The following is a 7,518-nucleotide window of genomic DNA, read 5'->3' on the forward strand; positions in this document are numbered from 1 at the left end:
GAGGTGTAGTTTACAAAATGGGGTCACTTGTGGGGGTTTCTGCTGTTTTGACATGTCAGCGACTCTTCAAATGTGACATGGTGTCTGCTGCCTATCCCAGCCAACATAGCGCTCCTTTCTCTTCCGAACCCTGCCGTACACCAAAGCAGTGGTTTTCCCCCACATATGGGGTATCGGCGTACTCAGGAGAAATTGTACAACAAATTTCATGGTGCAATTTATCCTGTTACCCTTATGATAATGCAAAATTAGGGAATGAAAAACATTTTTTATGGGAAAAATGTGAAAATTTTATTTTTACGGCTCAATATTATAAACTTCTGTGAAGCAGCTGGGGGTGCAAGGTGCTCACCACACATCTAGATAAGTTCCCTAAGGGGTCTAGTTTCCAAAATGGTGGCACTTGTGGGGGGTTTCCACTGTTTAGGCACATTAGGGGCTCCCCAAATGTGACATGGCGTCCGCTAATTATTCAAACAAATTTTACATTCAAAAAGTCAAATGGCGCTCCTTCCCTTTCAAACCCTGCCATGTGCCCAAACAGTAATTTGCCTCCACATATGGGGTATCGGCGTGTTCAGGAGAAATTGCACAACAAATTTCATGGTGCAACTTATCCTGTTACCCTTATGATAATGCAAAATTAGGGAATGAAAAACATTTTTTGAGGGAAAAATGTGAAAATTTTATTTTTACGGCTCAATATTATAAACTTCTGTGAAGCAGCTGGGGGTGCAAGGTGCTCACCTCACATCTAGATAAGTTCCCTAAGGGGTCTAGTTTCCAAAATGGTGGCACTTGTGGGGGGTTTCCACTGTTTAGGCACATTAGGGGTTCCCCAAATGCGACATGGCGTCCGCTAATTATTCAAACAAATTTTACATTCAAAAAGTCAAATGGCGCTCCTTCCCTTTCAAACCCTACCATGCGCCCAAACAGTAATTTGCCTCCACATATGGGGTATCAGCGTGTTCAGGAGAAATTGCACAACAAATTTCATGGTGCAATTTATCCTATTACCCTTATGATAATGCAAAATTAAGGGATGAAAAACAGTTTTGTGGGAAAAATGTGAAAATTTTATTTTTACAGCTCAATATTATAAACTTCTGTGAAGCACCTTGGGGTTCAAGGTGCTCACCACACATCTAGATAAGTTCCCTAAGGGGTCTAGTTTCCAAAATGGTGTCACTTGTGGGGGTTTAGGTACATCAGGAGCTCTCCAAACGCAACATGGCGTCTGCTAATTATTCAGACAAATTTTACATTCAAAAAGTCTAATGGCGCTCCTTCCCTTCCGAACCCTGCAGTGCGCCCAAACAGTGATTTTCCCTCACATATGGGGTATCAGCACGCTCAAGAGAAATTGCACAAAAAAATTTGGGGTCCATTTTTTTCCTGTTACCCCTGTGAATATAAAAAAAATTGGGTCTAAAGTAACATTTTTGTGAAAAAAGTTAAATGTTAATTTTTTTCTTCCACATTCCAAAAATTCCTGTGAAGCATCTGAAGGGTTAATAAAGTTCTTGAATGTGGTTTTGAGCACCTTGAGGGGTGCAGTTTTTAGAATGTTGTTACTTTTGGGTATTTTCTGTCATAAAGACCCCTCAAAGTGACTTCAAATATGATGTGGTCCCTAAAATAATGTTTTTGTAAATTTTGTTGGAAAAATGAGAAATCGCTGGTCAACTTTTAACCCTTATAGCTCCCTAACAAAAAAAAATTTTGGTTCCAAAATTGTGCTGATGTAAAGTAGACATGTGGGAAATGTTATTTATTAACTATTTTGTGTGACATATCTCTCTGATTTAAGGGCATGAAAATTCAAAGTTTGAAAATTTCAAAATTTTCGCCAAATTTCCGATTTTTTCACAAATAAACACAAGTTATATCGAAGAAATTTTACCACTATCATGAAGTACAATATGTCATGAAAAAAACAATCTCAGAGTCAGGGGAATACATTGAAGCGTTCCAGAGTAATTACTTCATAAACTGGCAGTGGTCAGAATTGAAAAAATTGGCCTGGTCATGAAGGCAAAAACAGGCTCTGGTGCGAAGTGGTTAATAGTGCTGCGGTGTACAGAAACAGTTCCAGAATTTTGGGCTGAGGCCCTCCAGTCTTCCTCTATAGAGAGGGGAAATATGTGTGAAGGTACCCCAGGAGGGCTCCAAATGTGTGGGTAAAATATATATCCCTCGGGGGGGGAAATTGAAAAAAAGTTTAAAAAAATTTTTTTTGTGGACTTAGAAAATTTTCACACATGTGTCAGACTTCCAGAGAGGGGAGCATGTCAGTGCGCGCATCCGATTTCAGTTCCAGAGCGATTCATCCGATGAGTCCTTCATACTTAGTCGTTTTTGCAAAATTTTTGACTTTTTTGAAAATTTCACTTTTCTGTGAAAATCTCCGCTAAATGAGGTTATACTATGTTAGAGGCCATCCCAGGAGGGCTCCAAATGTGTGGGTAAAATATATATCCCACAGGGGGAAAATTGAAAAAAAGTCGAAAAAAAATTTTTTTTTGAGGACTTAGAAAATTTGCACACGTGTCAGATTTCCAGAGAGGGGAGCATGTCAGTGCGCGCATCCGATTTCAGTTCCAGAGCGATTCATCCGATGAGTCCTTCATACTTAGTCGTTTTTGGCAAAATTTCTGACTTTTTGAAAATTTCACCTTTTTGTGAAAACTTCCACAAAATGAGGTTATACTATGTTAGAAGGCATCCCAGGAGAGCTCCAAATGTGTGGGTAAAATATGTATCCCACAGGGGGAAAATTGAAAAAAAAGTTGTAAAAAATTTTTTTTGTGGACTTAGAAAATTTTCACACATGTGTCAGACTTCCAGAGAGGGGAGCATGTCAGTGCGCGCATCCGATTTCAGTTCCAGAGCGATTCATCCGATGAGTCCTTCATACTTAGTCGTTTTTGTCAAAATTTTTGACTTTTTGAAAATTTCACTTTTTTGTGAAAACTTCCACAAAATGAGGTTATACTATGTTAGAAGGCATCCCAGGAGAGCTCCAAATGTGTGGGTAAAATATATATCCCACAGGGGGAAAATTGAAAAAAAGTTGAAAAAAATTTTTTTTGTGGACTTAGAAAATTTTCACACATGTGTCAGACTTCCAGAGAGGGGAGCATGTGAGTAAGCGCATCCGATTTCAGTTCCAGAGCGATTCGCGCAATGAGTCCTTCATACTTAGTCGTTTTTGGCAAAATTTCTGACTTTTTGCAAATTTCACTTTTTTGTGAAAACTTCCACAAAATGAGGTTATACTATGTTAGAGGGCATCCCAGGAGGGCTCCAAATGTGTGGGTAAAATATATATCCCACGTGGGGAAAATTGAAAAAAAGTTGAAAAAATTTTTTTTTGTTGACTTAGAAAATTTTCACACATGTGTCAGACTTCCAGAGAGGCGAGCATGTAAGTAAGCGCATCCGATTTCAGTTCCAGAGCGATTCATCCGATGAGTCCTTCATACTTAGTAGTTTTTGCAAAATTTTGGACTTTTTTGAAAATTTCTCTTTTTTGTGAAAACTTCCACAAAATGAGGTTATACTATGTTAGAGGGCATCCCAGGAGAGCTCCAAATGTGTGGGTAAAATATATATCCCACAGGGGGAAAATTGAAAAAAAGTTGTAAAAAAAATTTTTTGTGGTCTTAGAAAATTTTCACACATTTGTCAGACTTCCAGAGAGGGGAGCATGTCAGTGCGCGCATCCGATTTCAGTTGCAGAGCGATTCATCCGATGAGTCCTTCATACTTAGTCGTTTTTGTCAAAATTTCTGACTTTTTGAAAATTTCACAATTTTGTGAAAACTTCCACAAAATGAGGTTATAATATGTTAGAGGGCATCCCAGGAGAGCTCCAAATGTGTGGGTAAAATATATATCCCACAGGGGGAAAATTGAAAAAAAGTTGAAAAAAATTTTTTTGTGGACTTAGAAAATTTTTCAACTTGTGTCAGACTTCCAGAGAGGGGAAAATGTGAGTGAGCGCATCCGATTTCAGTTCCAGAGCGATTCGCCCGATGAGTCCTTCATACTTAGTCGTTTTCAGAAGTCACAATTTTGACTTCCAGGACCCGCAAAACGTTAGTAAATTGAGCCCGCTCCCCAGTTCCAAGCGTTTTGAGGTGTCCCTGGTTGCAGTAATGCAGCCTGCCCACTAGATGTCGCAAAAGAGACAAAAAGTGAAAAAGAACCAGAATGAGGAAATTCCAGGGAGCCGAATCCGCCTGACAGTTCCAGGCGATCGGGTACTTTTTGGAATGCGTCCCTAAAGTGGGTATAGGGTGACACTCCATACAAAGACCCAGTTTTGCACACCACCGGCAGAATATATGAGAGAGAGGTACCTCTCAGCCCCGACACATTTTGACTCATTTAAGCAGGTTTTCACCTCCGTAGGCCCGGGTACGCGTTTTGGCTATGAGTCCCTGTTCGGCTGGAGGTCTGCACCTTGGCTGAACCCAGGCTTCCGCAGCTGCGTGGGGGGACTTTTGCCGGTCGCCTATCCCAAGTCAGAGAGGTGTTCCTGGGTTGAAGTGAGCCTGGCCAGACCCCCCCCACGGGCCCTGGTTCTCCACATGGGGGCGCCGTCAAGGCTAAAATCTGGATTTTTAGGCCCGGGAGAGGCTCCATGAGGGCGGATGCTTTTGTGGCTTTGACCCCAGTTCCACATCCAGTACCCCCTCTGCAAGGGCGCCTGTACCCGAGTCTCGCTTCCAGGACTCTTGGGCACGTATTTCCCGACGACAGGGGTTAGCAGCCTCCGTACTTGGGCAAGTCCCTCCACGCACCCCTGCTCTTCCTCCGATCGATCTGGCGCAGCGCTCCCGGGTGGGGAGGTGGCGCCGCTCGCTCGGCCCGGGCTTTGGAGCTCGCGCTGGCTTAAGGTGAGCGGTCCCCTTCCTCCTCTACCCCCGGGCTTTCGACACCTATCTTTGGGCGCGCACGCCGGCCTCGCCTCCCGTCCGCGGAGGTGGCCGAGCCGTGGGGAGATTGGCCCGACCCGAGCGAAGGCAGCGGTCCGACGACCCGCACGGGCGAACGGCGTGGCGCCCACCCACCCAGGCGTGGGGGCCGTCGTCCGAATCGCTTCCTGTGCGGGGAAGCACACCGATCTTCTCCGAGGGCGGCCCTTTTCTTCCAGATGCGTAACCGGCCAGCGGAGGCCCGCGCCGCCCCTCGCGTCCGACAGGGCGGCCTCCGCGGCGGTGGCGACAGCGGCGGCGGTGGGTGGCGTCTCCGCGCCACTGCCGAGCTTCGCGATTTCCAGTCTTTTCCCGGGCCCCTACGTCAGTGGGGAGGACGACAGATGTGTGGAGGCAGGCGAAGGGGGTTCTCACCGTGTGGTGTGCCCCAGCCCGACCGTCACCTTTCCCCTTCGACCCTCATCCTCCCTGGCGGCTCGGCAGGGAGAAGGAGAGAGAGAGCGAGCGCGGAAACCCCAGAGCCAAGGGGTTAGATGGAGAACGGGAGAAGGAACGAGGGCCAAGAGGTAGGGAGTACGGTGAAAGGCCGACCTGGGGTTCCCCATGCGCTCCCGCCCCCGGGCGGGGAGCAGCCCTGGGAGGAAAAGCCGCTCGGGCATCCCTTTTAGGTTACGGGCGCGAGCGGGAAGAGGGACTACTCTGGAAGGCGACGCCGACACGGCCTGGCCGACGACCACCCACGCGACCTCCGCGTCGTCGGGTTAGTGCCGGAGCCGCGGCGGACCCTGACGGCCAGCCCCCCTCTCCCAATCCTCGTGCCTGTCCGCCGGTGGGTCGAGGACCCCCCGCGGCGGAGGCAGGTCTAAGCCAGACGGTGGCGCCACATAGGCCCACCCCCGCACGCCATCTCCCCGAGCGACCCTGTGTGTTGCCTTGGGTGCGGTTGGTGAGACGGGGGCGGCCGTGGCGTCCTCCGGAGGCCAGTCACCTCGCCCTCCCCGTGCAAGGGGTGTTTTCCAGACGCCTGCCGCTTCGGGACCACGCACCGCACAGCGAGCCGCTCCTCCCGCACATGTCCCCGGTGCTGCGAGGGCTCCGTTCCCCGCCCCCCCCAGGGAAGCCCCATGCCATCCCGCATCCTCTCCGGACGCCGCACGCCCTGCCTATACCCGTTCCGTCCGGGCGCCCTGCCGCCGCGGGGCTCTTCCGCCGCCCCCCCTCTCTTCCCGCAGGCCTCTCCTCTCCCGAACCTCGACGCGGTCCAGTCGTGTTGGGGGGCTACCTGGTTGATCCTGCCAGTAGCATATGCTTGTCTCAAAGATTAAGCCATGCACGTGTAAGTACACACGGACGGTACAGTGAAACTGCGAATGGCTCATTAAATCAGTTATGGTTCCTTTGATCGCTCCAAACCGTTGACTCGGACAACTGTGATAATTCTAGAGCTAATACGTGCAAACGAGCGCTGACCGCCAGGGATTCGTGCATTAATCAGATCAAAACCAATCCGGGGTCCCGGGCGCGGCGTCGGGACGGTCCTCCGCGGCCTCCCCCCTGCCGCGCTCTCCCCGTAAGCGTTGCGACTCTGGATAACCTCGGGCCGATCGCACGTCCCCGTGACCGCGACGATCCATTCGGGTGTCTGCCCTATCAACTTTCGATGGTACTTTCTGTGCCTACCATGGTGACCACGGGTAACGGAGAATCAGGGTTCAATTCCGGAGAGGGAGCCTGAGAAACGGCTACCACATCCAAGGAAGGCAGCAGGCGCGCAAATTACCCACTCCCGACCCGGTGAGGTAGTGACGAAAAATAACAATACAGGACTCTTTCGAGGCAATTGGAATGAGTACACTTTAAATCCTATAACGAGGATCTATTGGAGGGCAAGTCTTTTGCCAGCAGCCGCGGTAATTCCAGCTCCAGTAGCGTACACTAAAGCTGCTGCAGTTAAAAAGCTCGTAGTTGGATCTTGGGATCGAGCTGGCGGTCCGCCGCAAGGCGTGCTACCGCCAGTCCCAGCCCCTTTGCCTTGGGGCGCCTCCCCGATGCTCTTGACTGAGTGTCCCGGGGGCCCGAAGCGTTTACTCTGAAAAAATTAGAGTGTTCAAAGCAGGCAGCCACGCCTGAATACTCCAGCTAGGAATAATGGAATAGGACTCCGGTTCTATTTTGTTGGTTGTCGGAACTGGGGCCATGATTAAGAGGGACGGCCGGGGCATCCGTATTGCGCCGCTAGAGGTGAAATTCTTGGACCGGCGCAAGACGAACCAAAGCGAAAGCATTTGCCAAGAATATTTTCATTAATCAAGAACGAAAGTCGGAGGTTCGAAGACCATCAGATACCGTCGTAGTTCCGACCATAAATGATGCCTACTGGCGATCCGGCGGTGTTATTCCCATGACCCGCCGAGCAGCGTCCGGGAAACCGAAGTCTTTGGGTTCCGGGGGGAGTATGGTTGCAAAGCTGAAACTTAAAGGAATTGACGGAAGGGCACCACCAGGAGTGGAGCCTGTGGCTTAATTTGACTCAACACGGGAAACCTCACCCGGTCCGGACACGGAAAGGATT

This window comes from Phyllobates terribilis, unplaced genomic scaffold (genome assembly GCF_046119375.1).
Source record: "Phyllobates terribilis strain yellow unplaced genomic scaffold, ASM4611937v1 Scaffold_15__1_contigs__length_34870131, whole genome shotgun sequence".
NCBI classification, from domain to species: domain Eukaryota; kingdom Metazoa; phylum Chordata; class Amphibia; order Anura; family Dendrobatidae; genus Phyllobates; species Phyllobates terribilis.